Genomic DNA, 27,618 nt, shown 5'->3' with positions numbered 1-27,618 from the left:
ACTCGATACCTGATCTTCGACAGGAGAGGACCTACACTGCAAGTGCTGCTGTGACCTCAGTCTGGAAGAGACAATGGCTCGAGTGTCTGGGGAAAGGGCCCTTGCCTTCACATCGGAGGAGTTGGGGAAGCTCGTGGATGGGTTCCTCCCCCAGTACACTCTACTCTACGGTCCTCCAGACAAACAGTTAAGTACACAGGGAGCATGTTGTATGGGCTATGCCTGTGTGGAGAGGGCTGAATATAAGAAGGAAGGGGGAGAGTGCTGCATGCATGAAAGACGATGAATGCATGTGCCACATGGCAAGGGTAGGGATGGGGGCCAATCACTTTGACGGTGCAGTTGGTAATAACTTCTCTTTTTCCCCTGTACATTTCATTTAGGTCAGTGCCCACCAGAAAAAAGATATTTGGCGTGCCATCCCCAAGGACGTCTGGACCCTGGGGTCTACCACAGACGGAGCACCCACTGCCGGAAAAGATGGGAGGACATTCGCTGCTAGAGCAAGAAGACGGCGGAGGCTCACCTGGGGATGGCCTCCCAACGTGGGAGGGGTGCCCGTCGCACCATGACCCCCCTGATGTTCAGGATCCTGGCGGTGGCGTTCCCGGAGTTGGATGGGTGCTTGAGGGCATCACAGCAGCCACAAGGGGGTGAGTACACTCTCATTCTGCTGACTTTGCACGCAGTGAAGGTTTCTGGGTGGGGGAGGTGGGCTGTAGGTTTGCCTAGGCCAGGGCGAGTTCCGTAGGCAAGGCCCCTCCGTAAGGCAGGCCATGTGGCACCCCACCCGACCTCTGTAGAGTGCCAAGTACACCTAGTCATGCCCCTGTGTCATCTATGTGTGGAGATGTCGTCCATAGCCTTGTAGGCCATTTCCCAGGAATTGAACAGTGGAGCCCAAGAGCGCGGCGTAGTGCAGGGGGCTTCTGTGTCTGTCGTGTCCGCCAACGGTAGCGTGTCTGTCGTCCCCAGCCCTTTTTGTGGTCTCCCTGTTCTTGTTTGCATTAGCATCATCAGGCGGAGGAGCAGTGACACCGGAGCACGAGAGAGCTGCATCCCACCTGGCCCTGGAGGGCGAGACTACGGACTCAGAGTTCACCAGTGGGACGGAGGGGAGCTCCACGGCGGGGACAGGAGCTGACACCAGCGACACAGACTCGTCCTCTGATGGGAGCTCCTTTGTGGTGGCGGCAACATCTGTGCCCCCTGCATCTACAGGTACAGCAGCCACACCCCCTACCAGCACCGCCCTCTCAGCAGCCCCTCAGCCTTTGCCCCGTGCCCGCTCACCCAGGAGGGTGGGCATCTCCTTCGCCCCAGGCACCTCAGGCCCTGCCCCAGTCACCACTGCTGCCCTCAGAGAGGAGGCCATTGACCTCCTCAGGTCCCTCACTGTTGGGCAGTCTACCGTTTTGAATGCCATCCAAGGTGTAGAAAGGCAGTTGCAACAAACAAATGCATTCCTGGAGGGCATTCATTCTGGTCAGGTGGCTCTTCAGCGAGCATTTCAGACTCTGGCCTCTGCACTGATGGCAGCCATTGTCCCCGTCTCTAGCCTCCCCCCTCCAACTTCCTCTACTCAGACCCAATCCCCTCTACCTCAGCCTATCCCAAGCACACCTACAGACCAGCATGCACACACGTCAACACACAAGGGAAGCTCTGGCAAACATAAGCACCACACATCCCACAGGCACTCACGCAAACATCACACACATGCAGACACACCAACATCCACTGCCTCCACTGTGTCCTCGTCTCCCTCCTCCCTCCCAGTCTCGTCTACACTCACACCTGCATGCACTACCTCTACAGCCACTACTTCCCTCACCAGCACACCCACCACCACACCCCGCTCATGTGCAGTCACCACCCCCACTACCATTCACACGTCCCCTGTGTCCTCTCCCAGTGTGTCTGTGACGCCCCCTCCCAAGATACACAAACGCAGGCACACACCCACCCAACAGCCATCCACCTCACGACAGCCTCCAGCGCATGCACCTTCACCCAAAGTCACCAAACGTACACCTCCTACAACCACCACCTCTTCCTCCACTCCCAAACCCCCTCCAGCTACCCGTCCCAGTGTGTCCAAAAAACTTTTCCTGTCCACCCTTGACCTCTTTCCCACACCTCCCCCACCCCGTCCGTCTTCTAGGTCCCGAACTAGCTCCTCAGCGACAAGATCTCCGGGACCAGTGGTGCCTGTGGTCACCGGAATCTGGAGTGCACCGGCCACCAGAGCAGCCAGTGTGGCACGGAACCACAGCACAGATAGTCCCCCACCTGTGAAGCATCAGAAGTTTGCCAGTGCCTGGCGGGAGAGGGGGAAGACTCCAGCCACCAAAGCCGCTCCCAGGGGTCCCGGTGGGAGTGTGGAGTCAGCTGAGACACCTTCCAAGGTGGGGAAGGGCCACAAGAAACCCGGCAAGTCTGGGAAGAGCAGCACGGAGAAGAAGACCGCCATCATCCCCGCTGCCCAGGAGGCCACCTCCAGCACAAGCCCAGCTGCCAAGGACAGGACCGCCAGCACTAGCCCACCTGCCCAGGAGGGGCCTGCCAGCACCAGCCCAGCTGCCCAGGAGGCCACCGCCAGCACCAGCCCACCTGCCCAGGAGGCCACCGCCAGCACCAGCCCACCTGCCCAGGAGGCCACCGCCAGCACTAGCCCAGCTGCCCAGGAGGCCAGCACCAGCCCAGCTCCCCAGAAGGCCAGCACCAGCCCACCTGCCCAGGAGGCCACTGCCAGCACCAGCCCATCTGCCCAGGAGGCCACCGCCAGCACCAGCCCACCTGCCCAGGAGGCCACCACCAGCACCAGCCCAGCTGCCCAGGAGGCCACCGCCAGCACCAGCCCACCTGCCCAGGAGGCCACCGCCAGCACAAGCCCAGCTGCCCAGGAGGCCACCGCCAGCACCAGCCCAGGTGCCCAGAAAGCCAGCACCAGCCCACCTGCCCAGGAGGCCACCGCCAGCACCAGCCCACCTGCCCAGGAGGCCACCGCCAGCACTAGCCCCGCTGGGCCATGAAGGTCCGGCAGCAAAAGCCCCACTGGGCCATGAAGGACAGCCAGCAGCTGAGACCCTGCAATGGAGACAGCCATCTCAAGTACCGCTGAGCAGGGCACCGCCGTCTCAAGCACCGCTGAACAGGGCACCGCCGTCTCAGGCACCGCTGAACAGGGCACCGCCATCTCAAGCACCGCTGAACAGGGCACCACCGTCTCAAGCACCGCTGAACAGGGCACCGCTGTCTCAAGCACCGCTGAACAGGGCACCGCCATCTCAAGCACCGCTGAACAGGGCACCGCCATCTCAAGCAACGCAGGCTCATGAGCGGCAAGAGAACTGACGCAACTGAGTCCGTCATGGGGTGAATGATGCACTCTGGGCACTATGCCCCCTCCAGAACCAGTGGAGACTGTCATACACTACCTCTTTCCTTAGCAGGATGAAGCACTCTGGGCACCATGCCCCCTCCAGAACCAGTGGAGAAAAGCATCCACTACCCCAATCCTTGGAAGGATGAAGCACTCTGGGGACCATGCCCCCTCCAGAACCAGTGGAGACTGTCATCCACTACCTCTGTCCTTAGCAGGATGAAGCACTCTGGGCACCATGCCCCCTCCAGAACCAGTGGAGACTGTCATCCACTACCTCTGTCCTTAGCAGGATGAAGCACTCTGGGCACAAGGCCCCCTCCAGAACCAGTGGAGACTGTTATCCACTTGAGATACTGTGGCTTTGCACTCCCCAGGATATGGCAGTGGGCAACCCACCCACTGTAGAGACTTGAGAGACTGTGGCTTTGCACTCCCCAGGATTGAACAGTGGGCAACCCACCCACTGTAGAGACTTGAGAGACTGTGGCTTTGCACTCCCCAGGATGGAACAGTGGGCAACCCACCCACTTGTGAGACTTGAGAGTCTGTGGCTTTGCACTCTCCAGGATTGAACAGTGGGCAACCCACCCACTGTAGAGACTTGAGAGACTGGGGCTTTGCACTCCCCAGGATTGAACAGTGGGCAACCCACCCACTGTAGAGACTTGAGAGACTGTGGCTTTGCACTCCCCAGGATTGAACAGTGGGCAAACCACCCACTGTAGAGACTTGAGAGACTGTGGCTTTGCACTCCCCAGGATGGAACAGTGGGCAACCCACCCACTTGTGAGACTTGAGAGACTGTGGCTTTGCACTCCCCAGGATTGAACAGTGGGCAAACCACCCACTGTAGAGACTTGTGAGACTGGCTTTGCACTCCCCAGGATATGGCAGTGGGCAACCCACCCACTGTAGAGACTTGAGAGACTGTGGCTTTGTACTCCCCAGGATGGAACAGTGGGCATGTGGCCCCCTCGTGGATTTGGCGTCGTGCACTCAAGCGGCTGAGGTGCCCCCCTTTCCCTCCCCCTGAGGTGCCTGTTTAGTTGCTCTCTGTTGCCCCTGCAGTGTTCTCTCCGTCATGGTCGGGGATCTTGTGTGGGCCTCGCCCATACCGTGTGGTCCCAGTGTTCCACGGACTTTATTAGAGCGCTACCTGGACTACTATGCTTGGTATATATTTTGTACATGGTGTATATATATATATTTCTGCCTACTTGCTTTTAATATATTACAATGGTTGCACTTATTTTCTATTGTCTTTTCATTCTTCCAGGGGGTTTGGGGGGTGTAACTGTGATGTATTGATTTGCATTAGTGTGTGTGTTGTAGTGGCTGAAGGTGGGGGTGTTGCGTGTGTATGTCCCTGTTTTTTTCCCTCCCCCCTCACCTGTGTCGTAGTTGCAGTACTCACCGTGGTCTTCGCCGCCGGCGTTCGTGCTCCTGGTAGAGGAGCAGGAAGACTATTGCAGGGAGAATTTGGAGTTTCGGATCCATGGCGTCCTCGTTCCTCGTGGGGTGTGTAGAGGTGAGCGTTTTCCCTTTGGGATTCCTGTTTCCGCCGTGTTTTTATACGCGGTGAATCCGCCCCGGAAAATGTGGCGGATTGGCCTGTCATAATAGTGTGGGCGGTACATTGTCTCCCGCCTGTCTGTTGGCGGTGACCGCCGCGCTGTTTGTTTGTACCGCCGTGGCGGTCGGAGTGTTAAAGTGGCTGTCTTTGTTGGCGGTTTCCGCCACGGTCGTGATTGCAATTTTTTTACCGCCGGCTGTTGGCGGTCTTACCGCCGCTTTAACACCAACCGCCAGGGTTGTAATGACCACCATGGTGTCTGCAAGAGACAGTAGACCACCATCTTGGTGCATACATTCCCAAGTGGAATACTTATTTTAAAAAGTGGCAAACGTTCCTTAAAGGAACCAATGCTGCTTAAAAAAAATAAAAGCTTCCAGTTGTGGAAAGCATCAGGAGAGTAGACATTGGTCCTCCTTCTAAAACTGTCAATATGATTGCCAAAAAAGATGGAGTAACAATGAGACCTCTCCCCTTTCCAAATCATTTGTCATCTCTTTTGACCTGTGTTTGAAACTGTGGTTGAAAGTCATCAACAATAGAAGTGTGCAACATTTGTGTAATTTGTTTTCATGTAATTATGTGAAAATTCAGAAGACTTTTGTGAAATTATGCAAAATTACACATAATTATGCAAAATGCAAACAGCTCCTTTTTTGGGCTATAATTTAGTGTGAACTGCATTCACTCATTAATTCTTCTCTCATGAGGATACTTTTCAGCAAATAACTCTTGTTCTGTTATTTGCATGCATAGATTTGTATAGTGAATGGCATGTTTCATGGTAAATCTTTACCATGAACTGTGTGTAATTATGCAAAGTGGTGTAATTAAAATGTTTGCCCAGGCCTAAATAAAGCCTACCACACAGAATTGCAATTTAGAGGAAACTCTTATTTAGAGCCCTTTTCAAATTGCAATTCAGTATGGGTTGCATACATCCATTTTATTGTACAGTGGGCATAGCCATTTTGCAGTCACAAATCTGTCCATCAAAGTTGGGTACTTCATTGTTAAGATTAGGCTAAATGTTGTTGGTTCTGGTTCCAGCAGCTCTGAGAAAAACAAAGCTAGATTTCATTGCCATTGAGGGGGCTTGGTCAATAAACTTTCACCTTGTTCCTGTGTAAGGATTTACCTTCAAACTTAGACCTAGATTTATGAGGGCTTAATGCCATTCTAATGCCACATTAGCTTCATTTTTTGTCACTAATGTGGCATTGAAAGGCCAAAAACACCACACCATCTTTGTAACCCCTGCGCCACATTATGCCTGTGCCAGGTATAATCTATGCCTTCTAAGAGCGGGCTTTAAAAAGAAGTTCCCATTGTTGTCAATGGGCCTCTGGTTTCTTTGTAGGATTAGCTTCCCCCTGACGGCCCACATACATGGTGGTGTTAGGAGGATGCTAAGGGGCACAAGAAAAGTGGAACTGCACTAGGTGCAGCACCACTTTTCATAAATCTGCCCCATATTCACTTTTTGCAAATCAACAACTTCCATCTGGGTAATGCTGGAATGTGTAGTTCTGCAGGGCTTCACAAGACCTGATACCTTTACCATGAGGTTCAGTTGAACATTTTCTAGTAAGGTAAAAATGTCAGAGGGGATTGCACCTGATTTCCTTCCCAGTTTAGGTATGATTTCCATGGGCAAAGATCAGCAAATTTTCACAGTCTTCAGATGGTAGAAGAAAATGCTAAGTTCAGCTTTTCTTCAAATACTGGGAAAGTTCATTCTGATAAATCCTAAAGAATGTAGTTTCTCAGGGAAAGCCTATGGCAAAAGGTCTCAAAACATTCAGGTGTCCTGCAGGGTTAAAATCTACCCAACCTCATGGGAGTTCTCATTACTAAGGCGGAAGAATCTGAACAGACCATCAGCATTGGCGTGGTCTGTGCCAGGATGTTGTCCCACCGTAAAGTCCATTCCCTGCAGGGAGATGGACCACCTCAACAATTTGGGATTTTCACCCCTCATCTGCATTAACCATCTGAGGGGCCTGTGGTCTTTCTGAACCCAGGAGTGAGTCCCAAACAAGTAGGGTCTTAGCTTCCTCAGTGCCCATACCACAGCAAAAGCTTCATGTTCAATTGTACTCCATCTACGTTCCCTGGGAAGTACCCTCCTGCTAATAAAGGCTACAGGTTGGTCTAGGCCCTCTTCATTAAGCTGTGAGAGTATTGCTCAAATACCATGCTCTGAGGCATTTGTTTGCACAACAAATTTCTAGGAATAGTCAGGTGCCTTCAGCACAGGGGCTGTGCACATGGCAGCCTTCATGGCATCAAAAACCATCTGGCAAGACTCAGTTCAGATCACATTTCTGGGCTGCTTTTTGGAAGTTAACTCAGTCAAGGGAGCAACAATTGTGCCATACCCCTTGACAAACCTCCTGTAGTATCCTGTGAGACCTAAAGAACTGTCACCTCAGACTGAGTGTTGGGAGGCTCCCAAGCCAGAATGGTGTAAATTTTTGGCTGTAGGGGTGCTCCTGGCCACTCCCCATCTGGTGTCCTAAGTACACCACAGAATCCTGCCCTATTTGGCACTTGCTTGCCTTAATAGTGAGGCCTGCCTTGTGCAGGGATTCCAACACATTACAGAGGTTTTGAAGTGTCATTCAGGTGGACTGCACTGAAACCTTCCAGTCTAGCCAACACCTGGTTGACTAACCTCTAAAAGGTGGCAGGGGCATTCTTCATCCCAAAGGGCATCACCCTAAACTGGTAGTGCCCATCTTGTGGGGAGAATGCAGACCTCTTTTTATCCCCCTCAGTCAGGGCAATCTGCCAGTACCCAGAGGTAAGATTAAACATACTTAGGTACTTGGCAGCTACCAACCGGTCAATGAGCTCATCAGCTCAGGGGATGGGGTGCACATCAGTCTCAATGACCGCATTGAGTCCCCGATAGTCCACCCAGAACCTGAGTTCTGGAGTGGCACCAGGAGCATCAGGTTGTGGGACCAAAACCACTGGGTTGGCCCAAAGGCTGCTGGAAAACTCAACAACCCCCAAAGCTAACATGTTAGAAGCTTCATCTTTAATGTTAGCCCTCACCCTGTCAGTCACTCTGTAAACTTTGGGCCATATTTATACTTTTCGACGCACAACGGCGCCAACCCAGTTGTGCGTCAAAAAATCTAACGCCGGCTAACGCCATTCTGAAGCGCCATGCGGCCGCCGTATTTATTCAATGACGATAGCCGGCGTTAGCCGGCGGAGCTGCCTGGTGTGCGTAAAAAAAAATGACTTACACCAGGCAGCACCGGCATAGGGGAATATGGAGCTTGGGCGTCAAAAAATGGGGCAAATCAGGCTGAGGCAAAATTTTCGCCTCAACCCGATTTGCGCCATTTTTTTTAACTCCCAACCCCCATTGAAATGACTCCTGTTTTAGCAAAGACAGGAGTCATGCCCCCTTGCCCAATGGCCATGCCCAGGGGACTTATGTCCCCTGGGCATGATCATTGGGCATAGTGGCATGTAGGGGGGCACAAATCAGGCCCCCCTATGCCACAAAAAGAAAATTAAAAAAATACTTACCTGAACTTACCTTAAGTTCCCTGGGATGGGTCCCTCCATCCTTGGGTGTCCTCCTGGGGTGGGCAAGGGTGGCAGGGGGTGTCCCTGGGGGCATGGGAGGGCACCTCTGGGCTCCTTCCGAGCCCACAGGTCCCTTAACGCCTGCCCTGACCAGGCGCTAAAAAACGACGCAAAAGCGACTGGACGTCATTTTTTTGGACCCGCCCACTCCCTGGCGTCATTGTTGCCCGGGAGTGAAAATACGGCGCACATGCCTCAGAGTCATTTTTTAGAAGGGAACGCCTACCTTGCATATCATTAACGCAAAGTAGGTGTCCACGCTAAAAAATGACGCAAACTCCATGAACTTTGGCGCTAGACGTGTCTGACATCAGAGTATAAATATGGAGTTCGTTTTGCGTCGAATTTGCGTAAAAAAAACGACGAAAATCCGGCGCAAACAGAGTATAAATATGGCCCTTTGTGTCTAACAGGAGGACTGTCCCCAGTGTCCACATCGTGCGTACACAAGTGCATGACTCCTGGGATCAGGGAGAACAGAGAGGTGAATTGACCCAACACCTGGCGACAGTCCCTCTGCTGCTGTGGGGTCAGGGAGGGGGAGAGGATCTCTTTCTCCACAGACCCATCTTTTTCTCCAGCAGACAGGAGGTCAGGAAGAGGCTCACTCTCTTTCTCCACCCCAACATCTGTTGCTAGGAGCATGGACAATTCAGTCCGCTCAAAGTGTGGCTTGAGCCGGTTCAGGTACAGGACCCTCAAAGCATTCCTGGGAGTCCACAAGTCCACCAGGTAGGTAACTTCACTCTTGCGCTCCACCACCTCAAATGGTCCAGTCCACTTGTCCTCGAGCACCCTAGGCTCCACTGCGCCATCCCCCACTTTCTGACCAGGTTGAAGCTTGACCAGACTGACATTCTGGTCATATCAGCATTTCATGTCTTCCTGGCTTGCTTCAAGGTTCTCCTGTGCGAGACTCCTGAAGCGGGCAGTCTGGTTTCTCAGAGTCAGCATGTCACTGAGTACATCCTGGTGGTTTTACTAGGGGCTTTCTCCAAAGCCTCCTTTACCAGACTCAAGGGTCCCCTCACAGGGTGGCCATATAACAGCTCAAAAGGACTAAAGCCAAGACCTTTTTGAGGCACCTCCCTGTAAGCAAACAGAAGGCAGGGCAAGAGGATGTCCTACTTCCACCTCAAGGGCTCTGACAGGCCCATTATCATGCCCTACAAAGTATGGTTAAATCTCTCAACCAGACCATTGCTTTGGGGGTGGTAAGGTGTGGTGAACTTGTACGTTACCCACAAGTTCCACAGAGCCTTCATATGAGTTGATTTGAAGTTGGTACCCCTATTGCACACCACCTCCTTGGGGAACCCCATGCAGGTAAAAAACCTTATCAATGCACGGCCCACCATAGGTGCAGTGATTGATCTTAAAGGAATGGCTTCCAGGTACCGGGTGGCATGCTCCACCTAGAACAGGATGAACCTGTTGCCCATGCCTGTCTTGGAATCCAGAGGCCCCACAATGTCAATAACAACCCTTTCAAAGGGGGTACTAACCACAGGGAAAGGTTGGAATAGAGCCTTGCATTTCCCCACACTCTTGCCACTTGTCTGACAAGTTGAGGAAGACCTACAATGAGCATCAGAGTGCCTGCGCATATGGGGACAGAAGATGTGGGTGACAAGCCTTTCAAAGGTCTTGTCCTGCCCCAAATTACCAGCTAAAGACACATCATGAGCCAGACCCAGTAGGAAGGCTCTGAAGCATTGGGGGCCACCAGCATAGGGGCTGACCCAGGCTCATGTACCTTAGGATCACGATATAGGAAGCCATCCTCCCAGTAAATCAAATGTGATCCAGGCTCCATGCCAAACGCCTGATCTGCAGCCTGCTGCCGCAAACCCTCCAGAGTGGGGCATGACTTATGTGCCTCACAGAATGCTTCCCTGGGTGAGATCCTTCCTGTTGCTACTGTGACATCTCAGGGACCTCACCCAGTTCAGCCACGTGTTCCCCAGTAGGCTTCAGGGCTTCCCCCTCAGGTTTAGCCTCCTCCTGGACCGTGGAAACTTCTGGGGTTGGTTTTCCGTGCCCCTTCCCCCTCCTCCTTCTGGCAGACATGTGGGCCACTCATTCAGGCTCCAGGGTCTCCTTATCACCCTGACAGGCTGCCATAGACCGGGTAGACACACACACCCACCCAGGCAGACCCAACATCTCCAAGTGTGACATGTGTTCCACCTCCTTCTGAGAGGAATCCTCCAGGTCATTCCAAAGCAAACAATCCACATGCATTGAAGGACTCACAGCTACCTTCAAGGAACCTGAGACCACCCCCCCATTCAAAGGGAACCTGCATCACTCGGCACAGGCGCTCGGAGTTGTCCGCTGCTACTACTTGGTGAAGTACACAGGGATCTATCTGCTCCTCAGACACCAGGTGACTCACTATGGTATTCACACCATGGTATGTGACTCTCAGACCCTCTGCCCTCTGTCTATTAATGGTCACCCACTGCCTGTACTTTTTAGTGTTGTCAGGCACATGGGTTCTCTGTACCACCTCGCTGTCCCCAGCGAGACAAGGGTAATCTCAGGTGGCTCCCACCCACCTGGAACCAACTCCTCCCCAAGTGCTACCTTAGCCAAACCCTAGGACTGCACACCAGTGGGTGCCAGTGTTCTCTTGGGGCATTTGGGGTCCCCCCTCACATGACCAAGCTGGTCACATGCATAACACTTACAAGGGGGACCTCCTTCTACAGGTCTCCCTTTGGAGAACCCTGGCTTCTTTTCACTGTGGGGCTGGGCATCCTGACCCTGGGAACTAGCATGGAGAACTTTCCCTGTTTACCCTTCCCCACTTTCTTCTGAGAGGGACCCTGTCCATCCTTGGCGTGGTCTCCCCCATACCTCTTCTGGACCCTGGTTCTCTTCCAGCGGTCCACTTCCTGCGCATGCTTCCTGGGGTCAGTCAGCTTGCTGTCAATCAGGTGCTGGCGCAGCTCTGGAAAACAAAGACTATGCAAATGCTCCCAAGCAATCAAATTGTACAGCCCCTCAAAAGGTATAACCTTACTGCTCTTCACCCAGCCATCCAGTGACCTTCAAATTAAATAAACACATTCCAACCATGTTTGGGATTCGTTCTTCTTATAGAACCTAAACTTGTCCTTATACTGATCAGGGGTAAAAATATACCTTGCAATCAGGGCATCCTTCATGATAGGGTAGGTGAGCCCCTGGGGATCCCCTAAGGATGTCAGAGTATCACTTCACTCTACCTCGAAGTGTTTCCACAGACCCACCCCCCAATGAGCTTCAGGGACCAGATTCATATGTGGAGCAGACTCATACCCCTTAAACCACAACAGTATGTCATCCTCCCTCTAGTAATCATTCACCAGGTCCTTAGGAATGTGCACCCTCCTCTCAGGCTGCACTGTGTTATTGCTGCCACCATCCCTACTAGATTGGCTCCTCTGATCCAGCTCCCTCAAGCTCAGCTCATGAGCCAACAATAACTTTGTCTCTTCTATGGCCATCCTCATTTTCTCCAACTCCAACTGGTTACCCCTTTCTGCCTGTCTGTCCTAAAACTCTTCAGGCGTCAGACCCTTGGATGACCATTGCTACCTGCCCTGGAGACCCTCCCCCTGGACATAACAGACCCACCCACTATACCATTGTGAATAATCTGTGTCTCCTCCTCCTCACCCTCATCCTCGTCCTCTGTGTGCCCCTCAGTTTCCTTGGATGGCACCCAGGTCCTCTGTGCCTTTTGCAGCTCCTCCTTCCTGGTGGTGCTCTTAATGGGACAGGCAAGATCCTTTCAGAACTGTTTCATTTGGGGAACTGTGTAACTCTCCAGTTTCCCAAAATTAAAAGCAGCTCCAGGTGATGCATCTCCAGATTGAGACATGATGAAGAGTTAAAAGTGCAAAGTTCCAATGACAGAAAACAAGTTGCCAAATGGAGTTTAAAAGTCAATAAAGGGTTGCCACCAAATTTAAGTAGCGAAAAATCAAAAAAAAGAGAAAAAAGCAAAAATCACAAAGACAAGTAGTATGTGGTCACATAGGGCCTCATTCGACCCTGGCCGGCGGCGGTAGCCGGCGGCCTGGTGGTGCCCGCCAGAATACCGCTGCGCGGTCAACAGACCGCCGCGGGTATTCTGGGTTTCCCGCTGGGCTGGCGGGCGACCGCCAGAAGGCCGCCCGCCAGCCCAGCGGGAAACACCCTTCCATGAGGATGCCGGCTCCGAATGGAGCCGGCGGAGTGGAAGGGGTGCGACGGGTGCAGTTGCACCCGTCGCGATTTTCAGTGTCTGCATGGCAGACACTGAAAATCTTGGTGGGGCCCTGTTACGGGGGCCCCTGCAGTGCCCATGCCATTGGCATGGGCACTGCAGGGGCCCCCAGGGGCCCCACGACACCCCATACCGCCATTCTCTTCCTGGCGGCCAAAACCGCCAGGAACAGGATGGCGGTATGGGGCTCGGAATCCCCATGGCAGCGGCAAACCGGCGGTACACCGGCGGTTTTCCGTTTCTGACCGCGGCTGTACCGCCGCGGTCAGAATGCCCATGGGAGCACCGCCAGCCTGTTGGCGGTGCTCCGGCGGTCATTGGCACCGCCAGGGTCAGAATGACCCCCATAATGTTTTGCAATGAAAACAGCAGTGTACACTTAGGGCCACATGTACAAACACTTTTTCCCATAGACACAGAATGGGTAAAAACCTTTGCTACATCTGGCCCTTAATCACTGTATGTCAAGTACAAATACAAGTCCAGTCCTAACTGCTGATCACCAGTGTTATAAATGGGGTCTTTGGTTTGCAGTCAGGTTACCTCCAGTCCAAGCAAGGGCCCTCACTCTAGTCAGGGTAAAGGAGAATCACCTTCAGTTAACCCCCATTCACCCCCTTGGTAGGTTGGCATGAGCAGGTGGGCTTAACTTCAGAGAAAAGGTGTAAAGTATTTGTAAAAACACACAGAGTAACTCAGTGAAAACACTACAAAATGACACAACACAAGTTTGATAAAATGGGTAATATTTATCCAAACAAAACAAGACGAAAACAACAAAAGTCCAACATACATAAGTCAATTTATGAATTAAACTTCAATAATATTGAATATTAAACATTAAACTCAAAAATAGCAATTGGAAATACAAAATGCTTCGATGAGGTGCTAACACAGCGTTGTGATGGAGTCGTTCCCAACAATCCGACGCCAATGGCACCGGGTAGAGTCACAAAGACCCCTCAGGTACAGTACCTTAGTAAAATGTGAAAACAAGCCGGTGCAAGAAGTCGTGGATTGCGGCGTCATTGGAACCGTGGCGGCGTCAGTTCCGGTGCTGCAGGGTGAATGAGCGGAGGTGTCACGAAGAGGCATTGGTTCCTTGCTATGGGGTGGTGGAGATGAAGCAGCATTGGTGCAAAGCGTTGAATCCGCGCACTTGAGTGGAGTTGATATCCAGTGGTCACGACGTGGTGCAGTGACTTCCACAGAGTTGGGGACTTTGGCGGGGCTGCAGCGATGTCAGGTCTGCGAGGGTCGTCGCACTCCAGCGAGGACCACGGAGTCAGTTGCAGGGGGCTTGACTGGATTCAGCATCGGTCCGAAGTCGGTTTTATTAGATTTTCACCCGTTTCTCCTTTCAAGGGCCCAGGGACTGGATAGGGCACCACTTGTCAGGGTAGGAGTCTCAGCAGGGAGTCCAGGTGCTTGTAGGGAAAGTCTTTGATGGCCCTGAGACTTCAGAACATGGGGCAAGCTCAGTCCAAGCCCTTGGAGATTCTTCTCAAGCAGGAATATACCATAAAGTCTGTTTTTTGTTCCTTTTCACAGGCAGAAACAGCAACTGCAGGATAGCCTAAAAAAGCACAGTCAGAGGCAGCACTTCTCCTCAGCGCTTCTCGTTGGCATAAGTTCCTCTTGATTCCAGAAGTGATCTAATTTTCAGGAGTTTGGGTGCTCTTCTTATTTCCCTTTCTGCCTTTGAAGTAGGCCTACTTTGAAGAGAAGTCTCTGTTGTTTTAAAGATCCTGCCTTGCCCAGGCCAGGCCCTAGACACACACCAGGGGGTTGGAGACTACAAGCACAGCCCTTTAAAGTGTAGGTGACCACTCCACTCACCCATCAATCCACAAACAAGCAGTCACAGAATGGTTTAAGCAAGAAAAGTGGCATTTCCAAACACACAATCTAAAAACCAACTTCACTAAACGATGTATTTTTAAATTGTTAGTTCAGAGACCCCAAACGCCACATATCTATTTGCTCCCAAAGGGAATCTGGGGTTCAATCATATTTAAAGGCATCCCCCAAGTTAACCTATGAGAGGGATAGGCTTTGCAACAGTGAAAAGTGAATTTGGCACTATTTCACTGTCAGGACATGTAAAAAACATAAGTACATGTCCCACCTTTAACAGACACTGCACCCTGACCATAGGGTTACCTAGGGCCTACTTTAGGGGTGCCTTACATGTATAAAAAGGGAAGGTTTAGGCCTGGCAAGTGGGTACACTTGCCAAGCTGAATTGGCATTTTAAAACTGCACTCACAGACCCTTAGTGGCAGGCCTCAGCCATGTTTACAGGGCTACTAATGTGGGTGACACAACCAGTGCTTCAGTCCCACTAGTAGCATTTGATTTAAAGGACCTGGGCAGATCTAGTGCACTTTACTAGGGGCTTAACAGTAAATCAAATATGCCAATCACGGATAAGCCAATGTACACATACAATTTATACAGGGAACACTTATACTTTAGCACTGGTCAGCAGAGGTAAAATGTTCAGAGCAAACAAAAACACCAAAAACAACATCCAGCACACAGAAGCAACCTGGGAAGTAGAGTCAAAAAGTTAGGGGAGACCAGGCCACTGATGCTAAGTCAAAAAAGTGTTGACTTGTTAACATATAAAAACAGATTTTACTACATGGCTTTTACACTTTCCCTTGCCAGGTGTTTCTAGAATGCCTTTAAACTCCATGCCAACGAGAGTAAAATGGATCTTCAGGCAGCCATATATTTTTGCAATGTATGTGGGTGCAGTTCACGTACAATACTGACATTTTCATGCCATTGGTACATTTTCTGCTCTACCTTCTACTTCTTTAAAGGAAAGGTAAGTAGAACAACCAATATTCTCAGTATGGTTTTATGGTCAAAGCACATTCCCAGTACACCTGAATAGCAGTGTCAACGTGCACAAAATGCTAATAACCAGAAAAATGGGACTTATAAAAATATAGGATGGCCATGCATAAATGTCAACCATGCCACACAGGCGTATTCCTAGCTAGGGTAGACTAATCAATCCCTTGATAGACTTCCCTGCTGAGGCAGTAGAACAAGTACAGTTCTCTATTTCTGCCATGGCACTTGTCTGTTCTATGCCCCCTCTTAACCTACAATTATTCTTGGGTAAGGATCTGCACTTGCCACTAACTCTGCTAATGAGTATCGTGCCTCATCATTTGGAGAACATGCCTGTGAGAGGACTAGCCTGGTGGATTCATAGATGCACCTCAGTAAAATATATCACCATAGTCAACCAAATTATGTGGCTCACTCTGCCTTTTGAGTCACATCTCGTCTCTACCCTAAAACTGGTTCTGTCCACAAGGCAACCAACAAACAGAGACAGCTGACCACTGTTAATGGTTCAGTGTGCCTACATTATAATCAGGATTGTTTTTGAGCCGAAAGGAACAACTTCCTGCTGAAAACAATGCTCTGTGACTTTTTCCTCATTCCACCTGTGCTGCAGAATGCTGCACTGGTAGAAAGAGGAAAAATCAAAGAAAAACAATCATATTTATCCTTATTGTGCAACTCCTGTGAATGCTTATCATTTTGACACATTCCAAGATTTATGAGTGTTAGTAAACCGAGAAATGTGTCCAAAACCATGGGTGGATATGTGGGCAGTGCCATGCTCCACCCATGGAATACCTTTCCAGGGCAGAGAACACAAGGCAGCAATTTGCACTGCCTTGCATTACTCCTAATTTACCATGCCATGCAGAGGCACACAAGATGGCTCTGCAAGGCATAGTAAATCTCACATAAGGACTTGCCTGGCCACAATCCAAGCCCTTGATAAATCTTGATCCTGGTGTCTTGAAGCTTTCCCTGAGCAACTAGTGGATGGAGGACTCATCATAAGGAACTTTCCCACCAGCTAGACAAAAGTAGGACTTCTGTCCACCTCCAGAGGACTGGGATGAGGTACTGAAGTATACCCAGGATGGTCATGCTCTAGGCAGGCAAGAACCCCATGTTTGAAATGTTTGCATGCTGAAAACAGCTTCATTAGAACCGCTTTTGCTAAAGGTATCCAGCCCCACAAAGCAATGCTTACATACAGCTTCCATCCTTGAGCCGTAACGGAGTTTGACTTTCAAAATAGTGTCTAAGGCCACATTACAAGTGGCCTGATAACTTGTGTGATGTTTATTGCCCCTGATAAAATGTGGCTCCTCTGAGTTGGAATTTATCTGGTGGGATAAATACCACCCGTGGAGTTTTTCGAGGAAAGACATAAAGATTTTGGGGTTAACCACACTGTAACCTGCAAGTTGCAATAAGTATTGGGCATTTGTCTTTAATAAATATCAGCAGGTTTGAGCTCCCCATATTTATCACAAAAGTTTTTAATTGCGGTATGTGTGATAACAGGATTTACCACACTTATCACAGTTAGCTTAGTCGATCATTATGAGGCCTACATCAGAAAGTAAAATCTTGGACCTGGGCGAGGCAGCAAATCTATTCAACCACCCTTGACAACCACAAAATCCAAATGTGTCCTTCTGAGATGTTATGCACCAAAACAACTGGCTTTTGCATGACCTAGAGAAAATCATATTCAACTCTGAGGGATCCTCACTGACCTGCTGTGATCCCCAATTCCTTGAAGGACCATCCAGTTGTTTCTGCAGGTTTTACAAGGATATAAACCTATGATACCAACCTCAAAGAGAAGGATATCTGGCATGTGCTTCTCAATCCTAAGTGAGTTATACTCTTTCAGGCAGAGATCGTTAGGAATCAGACAACCCTGACAGAGAAACACTCATATATAGGGGATATAAAAAGAAACAGAGTTCCAATGGTGTGGTTTACTTGAATCCCATCTATTCTTCTCACCCATAGTACTCAGCTAACATCAAGCCTTGGCTAAAATAACAGATGTTCCTCAAATTTCAGAGAGAGAAAAGTTTGGATCTGTGGGGACTGACAAAAGACCTACTACTCAGCATTCCCATTTTTCTCCCAATAGAACTGGTATTCCATGACATGTCCCGTGACAGGAATGACCCCTAATTGCAATGTGGTGACATCAAGCTTTTTCTGTTGATTCTCAGTCTTTCCTGGGATGGGTGACTATATAATTTGGGAAATGTTGCTTAGCACCTAGGGAAACCTACCAACCCCAGGCGTTTCTGAAAACTACCAGGTATATGGTTTACAGACATCTACCTACTTTTTATTACCTAAATGTCGTGTAAACATTAGACGTATGGCTTAAATAAGAGATTTCCCTGGCATTTCTGAGAGGAAAAGAAGCCAGAATATGTGGGCATACACAAATGTCCTGCCATCCAACAGTCCAACACTTCTCTCAGTAAAATTACTACCCCACTTCTGTGGATGGGCATATGACTTGGGATAGAAAGGCTTTAAAATACAAAGTGGAGACATCAATCTCTTTGCAGAAGTGAGTAGCTGCTGTATATGGGCACATTGTTTCCATGAAACCTAGGAAAGCTGGGAAACCAACTAACCTTAGCTATTTATGTGAATTAGACACATTGATGAATCCAGGGACTTGTGGCTTACATGGATCCCACCAATGTATCTTACAGAGAATGGCTTGCAAACACCAAACATTTGTTAAATAACCTAGTTTCTTTACAAATATGAGACAAAAAAAATCCAGAATCTTTATAGGTCCTACCACGCAATATTCCCACACTTCTTTATTTAAAAAAAGCTACCAGTTGTATAGTTGCACTTATCATACCACACAGCAAGTGGTCAAAATGTATCATGTGACATAAGTGTAGTGTCAATTTGGTTTTGAAATAGTTCTAGTTTTTGTCTATTTACCTTACATGTGTTTGGTCTAACCACATAGGGAATGTACAACTTTTATCAAGAGATATGGGAATGCAGGATGGTAAAACCGCTTCTTTCATGAAAGAAATCAGTTAATATTCTGTTTTTAGGTCTTGCCTGTGACAGTGTATGTGCTGCTAGTGGATGTGGTCTCGCTTGCAAGAGATATTGTTTACTCAGAAAGACTTGGAGCCAACCCACTGCTTACCATTCATGGGCTTCAATTGCACTCTCATTTAGTGGCTCCTAATCAGGCAGATCATAGTGGCTTCACTTCCTCTTCTTTTGCCTGGAGCAGGGTCCAGAGATTGATTGTTTTCTTGATTAGTGTTCTTCCACCCATCTTCAGACAGAAGATAACTTGGAGGTTATCTGAGATTGCAATTAGTCTGCTCCATAAACCCTGGATGAGGCTGCTGCCATCACCCCTCACCCCATCTGACCTTATCACTTTATCTCCCCGCACGACCCACCATAGTGTGTGGTCCACAAGGCATTCACCCTATTTTCAGCTGCCGGGCTCATGCTTGTTATCTGACACCATTTTATTATTATTATTATTATTATTATTAATAATAAACACAAGCTTTATTCGGTCAGCATAACCATCAAAGCAAGAAAGCAATTTTAAAATCTTAAATTACATAAGAAAAAGGGAGGGTAAACTAAAAGCAAAAACATTTAAAAGATCAACCAGCAATACAGTAAAATATAAAGCTTCCCACTCCTGGTCCAAAGCATACTTATTTACAAAGCATAAAGCATAAAAAAATTAAAAGATCAACCAGTGATACAGTTAAATGAGATTCCCACTCCTAATCCAAAACATACTTATTTCCATAGCAATTTAAAAAAAATGATTTTTTTTTAAATTGAGTACACATATGCCAAGCAGCCACAAGGAACTTGCTAACCGCAGTAATTAAAATACTTGAAGTGTCACTCTTCATAATCCTTAAAGCAGTACCACATTGTCTGATACCCAAATTCCGACAAACTGTGCAAATCACTTGCGCTGGAGAATGGAATATGCTGGGCAAAAAAAAAACATTTTTTTTTAACTGATTCAATACTATCACAACAGGCAGGACATAGGTCGGATGTCGATGATGATCTGCAACTTCTGGTTAAAGCCAACAACTGTAGACACCCAAAGCGAAAACGAGCATTCAGGCATTTACCCAAAAAATCGGGTTTAAGATCAAAATAAATTCAAACTGGGGGTACCACTTAAAATCAAGAAATCGATTGGTCAACCAACCATGTGATGACAGAGGAGGAGAGTATCTCTCACGTGGGACCAGTAAGCAGATTTCAAAAATAATTTGTGATTCTTACCTAAGTTGTATGGGTTCTCCCAATAGCTTTCGAGCCCCAAGATGCTAAACCAATTTGACACATGCTTGAGCCAAGGAATAGAAGCTGCCTTCAGTGTTTTTAAGAGGTTGATAAGAGAGTCTCTCTAAATAGTAAGCTCAGGAGTAGTCCAAACCCTTACCCAAAATAGTAAGGATCTCAGTGCTATCAAATCAGAATTACGAATAAACCCAAGGTCCAGAAAGACCGGGGTTGAAGGTGTGCTGCGAGGGCACGCTTCTAGTGCCCTGGCAAAATTGTTTTCACCCACAGACAGCCTATTACTGCTATAAAACCCCAATACCTCGGCACCATAGGCGGCTGCGCCTTGAGCCTTTGCCAGATAGATTTTTATAGCAGGAGAGACAGCTTTGGTTACAGTGTTTTTATAAAAGTGCAGGATGGTACCCGTCCAATGCTGAAGAAGTGCCGCACTTTTGCTAATCTGTCCTCCCATTGAAAATTATTTGAAATCCTCACTCCCAAATAATCTATTGAGTTGACCTTGCTTAAAGGGCCCCATCTAAAATAATAGTGCACCTCCTACTTAATCCTGGACTAAAGACCATTAGTTTAGTTTTACTGGCATTTAGTTCCAGCCATACTCTGCACAATATGAATGGAACTTGTCAACAAGAGTCTGAAGATCCATTGGGGTCTTGGAGATGAAGAACGAATTGTATGTGAAAAGTAATATAGGGATTTTCTGCTCATTTAAAGAAGGGGCATCGTTCTGACAGAGAGACAAAACTTGTACCACCTCATTTATAAATAGGGAAAATAAGGTTGGAGCCAAGACACATCCTTGACGAACCCCCCGCTGACTGGGAACATGATCTGTTAATTCCCCCTGATTAACCCATCTCACCTGGGCATAAGTATTCTCATGTAACTGATGTAATAGGTGGATAATATTAGTGGGAGTGCCCATTCTATGCACACATATCAAAAGCAGATCGAAGGTCCACAAAGACAACATATAGATTTTGCTTGGCAAGAAATACATACTTCCAAAATAAAAGCCTAAACACCTTATCTACTCTACTGGTTTTTGAGCGAAAACACACCTGGAAAGGGGATAACACCTGTTGGTCTAGAATCCAAGTTAATAGCCTTTCCAGAAGCTGTTTGGCAAACATTTTCTGGAGATTCTCAATGAGGCTAATAGGTCTATAATTTGCAGGGGAACTGACATCACCCTTTTTATAAATAGGGATTATTTCAGACCCTTTCCACGTACTTGGAATTGGGCCCCCAGCTGCAATTTTATTTGAAATTGAATTTATATACCAGGACCATATTAGTGGTTCGGATTTATATAAATCCCCTGGTATCTTATCTGGGCCTGGCGCTTCAGCAGATTTTAAGGAATTAATTGCTGCTATGGTTTCCTCCAAGGTAAAAGTGATTGGATCTTCATAAATATGGATGTCTATTCCTAAATCATGCAGAGGATAGGTCGTTCTAGCCGGCAGCAGGGGAAGAGATTCAAAATTTGAAAGATTACATGGTGAAGCATAAAGTTTGGAAAAATGATTCAGCCAGCTCTCAGGTTGAATATGATTACATACAGTGCTCTTACCCCCTCTTTGTCTGTTAGACAGTAGCTTCCAAAATGTCACATTGTCATTGAGTTTTGATGCAACGAGCAATTTTTGCCAGATTGAATCTTTCCAAGTTTCCTTAGCCTGTATTAAGGTCTTATTATAAACCAATCTAGCTGATTTAATCGCCTCCTGGGAACATGTCAGAATAGCTGTCTTTAATGCTGATTTAGCCTTGGAACAGTACTTTTTAAACCACTCAATTTTTTAGATGTGTTATCGAAATACTTAATGCAGGTCTTTTCATAAAAAAAATCTGCAGTTTCTTCAGCATATCTTCATGAATAATAAGATTAGGAATGGTATTGACTTCATGCTCCTCATAAGCTACCATTACATCAGCAAACAACTGGTAAATTCCTTGGATCAAATAGGGATTAGACAACACTTTTGGCCATCACACCCGGGTATGACTGTTGGTGGTCGTTCTGGGATCTACTGAATACATCACCACATAAAGTGAGGAGCAGAGGATTATGATCACTTTCAGAACGTGAATCCACCTTCATGTCATTTAGGAAACGCCATATCCTTATGTCCACTAGGAAACAGTTGATTATGCTAGAGGACAGGCCTCACTTAAAGGTAGGCGCACCACTCGGATCAGAGGGAGTACGGCCGTTACAGGCCCTAAGTCCATATTTGAGGCATAGGGATCCCACCTGAGTCGCAACTCGAGAACAAGTGTACTGTCGTTTAGTCGTTAATTGGGGGATACCCCAAAGTTTGTCTTCTTCATCCGTTAGATCACTGGTAAAGCAAGAAGGTTCAAAAGTACAATTCATATCTCCAGCAACCATTAGGTTAGTCAGAGGATGCAAGTTATCCAAGAATTCGGCTAACTGCGCCAGGGTCTGAGATTCTAATCCCCGTGAGACAGACCGTGCATATACGTTAATTATGGTAACCTTGAGGTCTCGATCAAACGTAAGTTATATTCCCAGTAAGTCAGGTGAATCTATTTTTAATACTGAATGATCACACTGTAATTTCTTATTCAGCAGTATCAATAGGCCCCTTTTAGCACAGCCAATGCCCAGCTCTGTGGGTTGAGCCACAACACTATAAGATAGAAACCCATCTAGGTAAACCTGGTCCTCAGCCCAAGTCTCCTGGAAAAAGACAAATATCCTGCTTTTTAATGTAATTGACCCACTCAGAATCTCCCAACTTCCTATCAAACACGCTAAATTCCAGGATATAATTGATAAATCTGAGCTAGTTGCCACAACTCTAGGCCTGGAACACTGATCCTCTCTGTGATGTGGGTCCTCAACAACTGCTTTAGATTTAGCCTCCAATGACAAGGTCAAAACTGCTGAGTGTGAGTCAGTATCTAGTCAATTGGCTACAGGCAGTGTATGAAAAGATCTTACTTCCGGAGTTAGGACACATTTTCCTGAAGAGGCTCGGCTATCTGGGTAGTAGGTGAACAGGCAGTCGGTGTAAGAGATACAAGTCTAATACCAACCCCTCTCAGGTCCCTAAGGTGGCAGGTACGTGATTCAAAATCCGTAAATCGGCCCACCAATAATCTGTCTACAAGACGAACAGAAATAAAGTCATAGTTTGTGCCAGGTTGATTACATCTGCCCACCTCGAGAATATCAGCACGAATGACAGAAAGACAACTGTGCTGGACCCGTAGCCAGTAAATAACCTTATTAATCAGGGAGTCATGGGTTTCCAAAGATCGAGGGGGTAGTTTGGGTACCTCAGCCATATAGATGGTAGTGCCACCGTTACTCCTCAATCCTTGGCCCTATTCCTTATGAACTGGCCAATTGGTGACAGCCTGAGGGACAGCAACGATAGGAGACATAGAAGACTTGCTGGCATAGTCAATGGAGCTTGCATCCCCAATGGATATCTGAGAATCAACATCCCCCGAGGGCCCTTGGCAGGGTCAGTAAACTGAACTTTATCGGGCCTATGTAACCCAGAGTGATTCCTATTTTTAGGGGCTATATCGTACTTCCGCCTTTCAGTTGCAGGCACAGGCAGGAAACCCTCCGCACAAGATGTAGACAAACTTCCTATAGTGGGAATAGTAACAGTAATAGTACCTGCTTTAGACCATGACTTGGGCATGATAGAGCTCCTGGCCCCGTTTGACCTCTGACACTTACACACATGCTTCAGTACCTGCTCCCCCTTAAGAGTATCCAACAACAATAACACCAAACTCTTAACTTCATCCATCCTCTGGAGAACAGTGACCAAGTCAATTCCCTCATCAGACGGCGATGATCTGCCAATGTCCTCGAATGGGTCAATCATGTCATTATTATCAAGACGACCTCAGGGTAATGTTTGTGAAGCACAGAAGAGGGGCCCCCCTTCCTCTGCCAGAGGCCCAAAACGATTCTTGCATGGTATTTTGGGGATAATCATAACAACCGGGCTTAATGGAGGGCGGGGGCCTCATTCCCTGTAGGGGAATCACCTGTGACACAATGTGCAGCACCCGAGTCATTGCACGAAGCTAGAGTCAACAGCAGAGAAGAGTTTATCCTGGGAACTTTAAATGACTGTTTAAAGACAGTCTCCTGGGGGGAGGTAGGTAATTGCAACTTCATTTTAAATATGTCTGGAATTTGTTTTCCACGTGTGCTACTCTTTACAGAAGGTTGGTTAGGATTACTTCTTAAAATGGCCTCCACCTCTTCAAACAATAACTCAATATCTTCTATGGAATTGTTTCCTTTATGGCTTGAAGAACTCATTTGGGAAGTTGGGCGTTTCTTTGATTTTTTTAGTACCACTTGGCAGTACAGGGACATCCACAGCTTTGCATTTCCCCATCGTAGAACAGCAAAAGTTGTGAAAATACAGTGATTGGAATTGGAGAGTTTCAGTAAGTAAAGCTGGAAGTTGGCTTGCACAAAGAACTTATTTCTATGAATCAGGATAATGTCCCCAACCCAGCCTCTTCCGGGCAAAGATGGGGCCGTCTTGGCCCGGTCTTCACGCGGGTGCATGCCCAGGGGTGTCCTGTGCGCGTCCCATGCCGCGGGAATCTGGAAGCACTTAAAAGCACCCGGTGGCGGCAAAGGAGCCTGGGGGACGTAGTCCCACCCCAGGTTCAGGGTCCCAATGTCTGTCTGGCGCATCCCCAGTTAAAGTCTTCACAAATGCTTTTCACAGGCATAAGCAAAGACTGTGTAGCTCTCATCTTTTGGCCTCATATAATAAGGCTGAGATGACCAGTCCCTCATGACTTTAGAGAGACAGCTCTAAACATCTCTGCACTGTCCCTCGTATATCCTGTGCTGCCCTTCAGCTAACTACAGTGTTGAGGGGTGTCACACAGAACCACAAAAACAACCTCTCAACTCCTGGGTTATGTAACAGATGTTTACAATGAGTTAAACAGTTCAGAACTGTTGCTCAAGTGGATTTCAGAAATTCCTTCATGCAATTTAATGGAAAACATTTTGTGTAATATCATTAAAATATGCATATCAATTCTTATATCATAGGTTATGAAGCAGGGAAGACTGCACTATAAAGGCTATTAAGCGTTAATAAGCGTTAATAACAATAATTTTCATATTTACATGTTCCAAAATAAAATGTTAACAGTAAAGACACTTGTGCAGTATAGCCCTGTAAAAGGCATTGTTGTTGTTCTGCAAATACTGCGCACACAGGCTTTCAAGGAAGACCTACTGTTACAAACACCTAATTCTGCTCCTTCAACAGGAGAGAATGTTCCCTGCACTTGGAATAAGCAACTCTAAGGCAAACACAGTTTTAAAACTGTATGCAGTAAAAATGCATTGTCCATACATAAGTACTTTTGTTGCCTTGGACACTTTGTTTCTCTTGTCACCATGGCACCACAGATATGCAGTTTATCACACAGCTAACACCTGTCTATAGAACGAAGACCAAAGGGGATCCAGCCAGGTAGCTGTAGTCAGACCTTAGCTGGATGCTCGTTAATGCACAACAGACTACCTTACACTGCAAGCTTCATCCAAACATGAGACATTACAGTCACAAGGGTGTCCGTAAACTACTATATATATATATATATATATACGTATATATATATATATATATATATATGTACGATTGAATACATATATGCATTCAATCGTATCTGTTCCAACTATAACTGACCTGGGAAACGGATTCACTGCACCACAGACTCCACTGTTGTTTTACTTAATTTAGGGCCAGATGTAGGAACGAAAAAACTAGCGACTCGCAATTTGCGAGTAAGTGCGACTCGCAAATTGCGTGTCGCTAATAGAAATGCAGGAAGATTGTCAGTGTACAAATTGCGACTCGCACCCGGAGTCGCAACGCAGAGAGCGAGTCCGCTGTTTGCGAGGTCGCTTTTTGCGACCGCGCAAAAAACGAACTCGCAATTTGCGAGTGGGTTTCGCAAATTGCGAGTACCATGTAAATTGATTGCAGGTGCTGCAGAACACTCCAGAAACCACTCCAGAACACTCTGGAAACACTTCCTGGCACATGATGATGACATCACAGCCAGAAAGTTAACTAATACACCTGGGAGGAGGGTGGACCACACCCATTTTAAACTGCTGAACTGCACACAGGAGGAAGAGCAGCTGCAATGGAAGAAACTCCAAGAAAAAGAAAACTGAAATTCTCAGAGAAGGAGCTGGAGGTGCTGAGAGACGAATGCTGTCAGCACTATGATGAACAATTTGGAAAGGCAGCCCTCAATGTGCCAGAAGCCACCAAAAGACAACTCTGGCAGGAGATCCAGGAAAAAATCAACTCCCTGGGGGTGAGATTAAAAAACAGTGGTATGACCTCCCCTCCCGGACCAAGGAGAGGGTGGCTGAAAGGCTCCGGGAGATGAGAGGCACAGGAGGGGGACCATCATCAGTACCACCACCCACACCCCTGGAAGAAAGGGTGGAGGAGACCCTGGAGCAGGAGGTAGTGTCAGGATTTGGAGACCTGGACACCTCAGAGCCCACTACATCCGGTGAGTGCCATGTGATATGCCTGTACCCCTATCAATGCCATACCCCCACCCACCATGTACACAGGGGCATGCTCAACCAAGATAGCTCCATTTCAGGGCTGCAAACACCAGAATGATGCATTATGGGAAATGTAGTCAAGTAGGCAGTTCATGTGCAAATGTTTATTAGGAAGTGTGCAACAGATAGTAGACACTGACAGTGTGTTCCCCATGTCCCAGAGGTCTCCCACAAGACACTACCACAACCCACAGCAGCCAGCCCCATGAGGACAGCACAGGAGCCGCCATCACTCCCACCTGCACGACCAACACCATCCCTGTTATGTCCACACCAGCTGCAACTGGGTTCTAGGAGGCTGCGCCAGCAACAGGCAGGAGTGGCACAGTTGAGCACACAGGGCAGCCACCGCTGTGCAGGCGACGCAGGTACAGGAGATCAGGGCTGCAGGCTGCGTCCGGCCGTCAACCGACCACCAACAGTGAGGCACAGCTGCTGTGTGGTCAGCGCCTGCAAAACAACATATTAGGGCGGATTAGTGGTGTGCTGCACCGCTTTGTCAGAAATAACGAGGCCAGCATGCAGCATCTAAATTCTAGAATTGACGATATTGCCACAAACACTGGGGACCTAGCCCTGTCCATGAGGGATCTGGTGGCAGGAATACTGGCACAGGGCGAGGGTGGACAGCTCAGGGACCGTCAGCTCCTACATAGACTTGATAGGATGGCCACATCAATCGGCAGACTGGCTGTGAACACCACTGGCCTGTCGAGAAGGACAGTTGGCCTCCAGGTCGAAATGGGCCATTTTGCTGGAGATGTGGCTAGGGCCTGGGCCGTATCACACACGTGATAGACTTAATGGAGGCACAGCATCTGTCCAGGGGCACAGGGGACACACCCCAGGACAGCGAGGAGGGCTCTACAGTGAGCAGTGTCTCTGCCAGTGACACTAGGGTGCTCCGGAGTGGGAGTACCAGGCAGAGCACTGCAGAACCACCAGGGACCAGCCAGGCTGGCAGG

This window comes from Pleurodeles waltl, chromosome 7 (genome assembly GCF_031143425.1).
Source record: "Pleurodeles waltl isolate 20211129_DDA chromosome 7, aPleWal1.hap1.20221129, whole genome shotgun sequence".
Lineage (NCBI taxonomy): Eukaryota > Metazoa > Chordata > Amphibia > Caudata > Salamandridae > Pleurodeles > Pleurodeles waltl.
Note: the sequence above shows the minus strand (reverse complement) of the source record.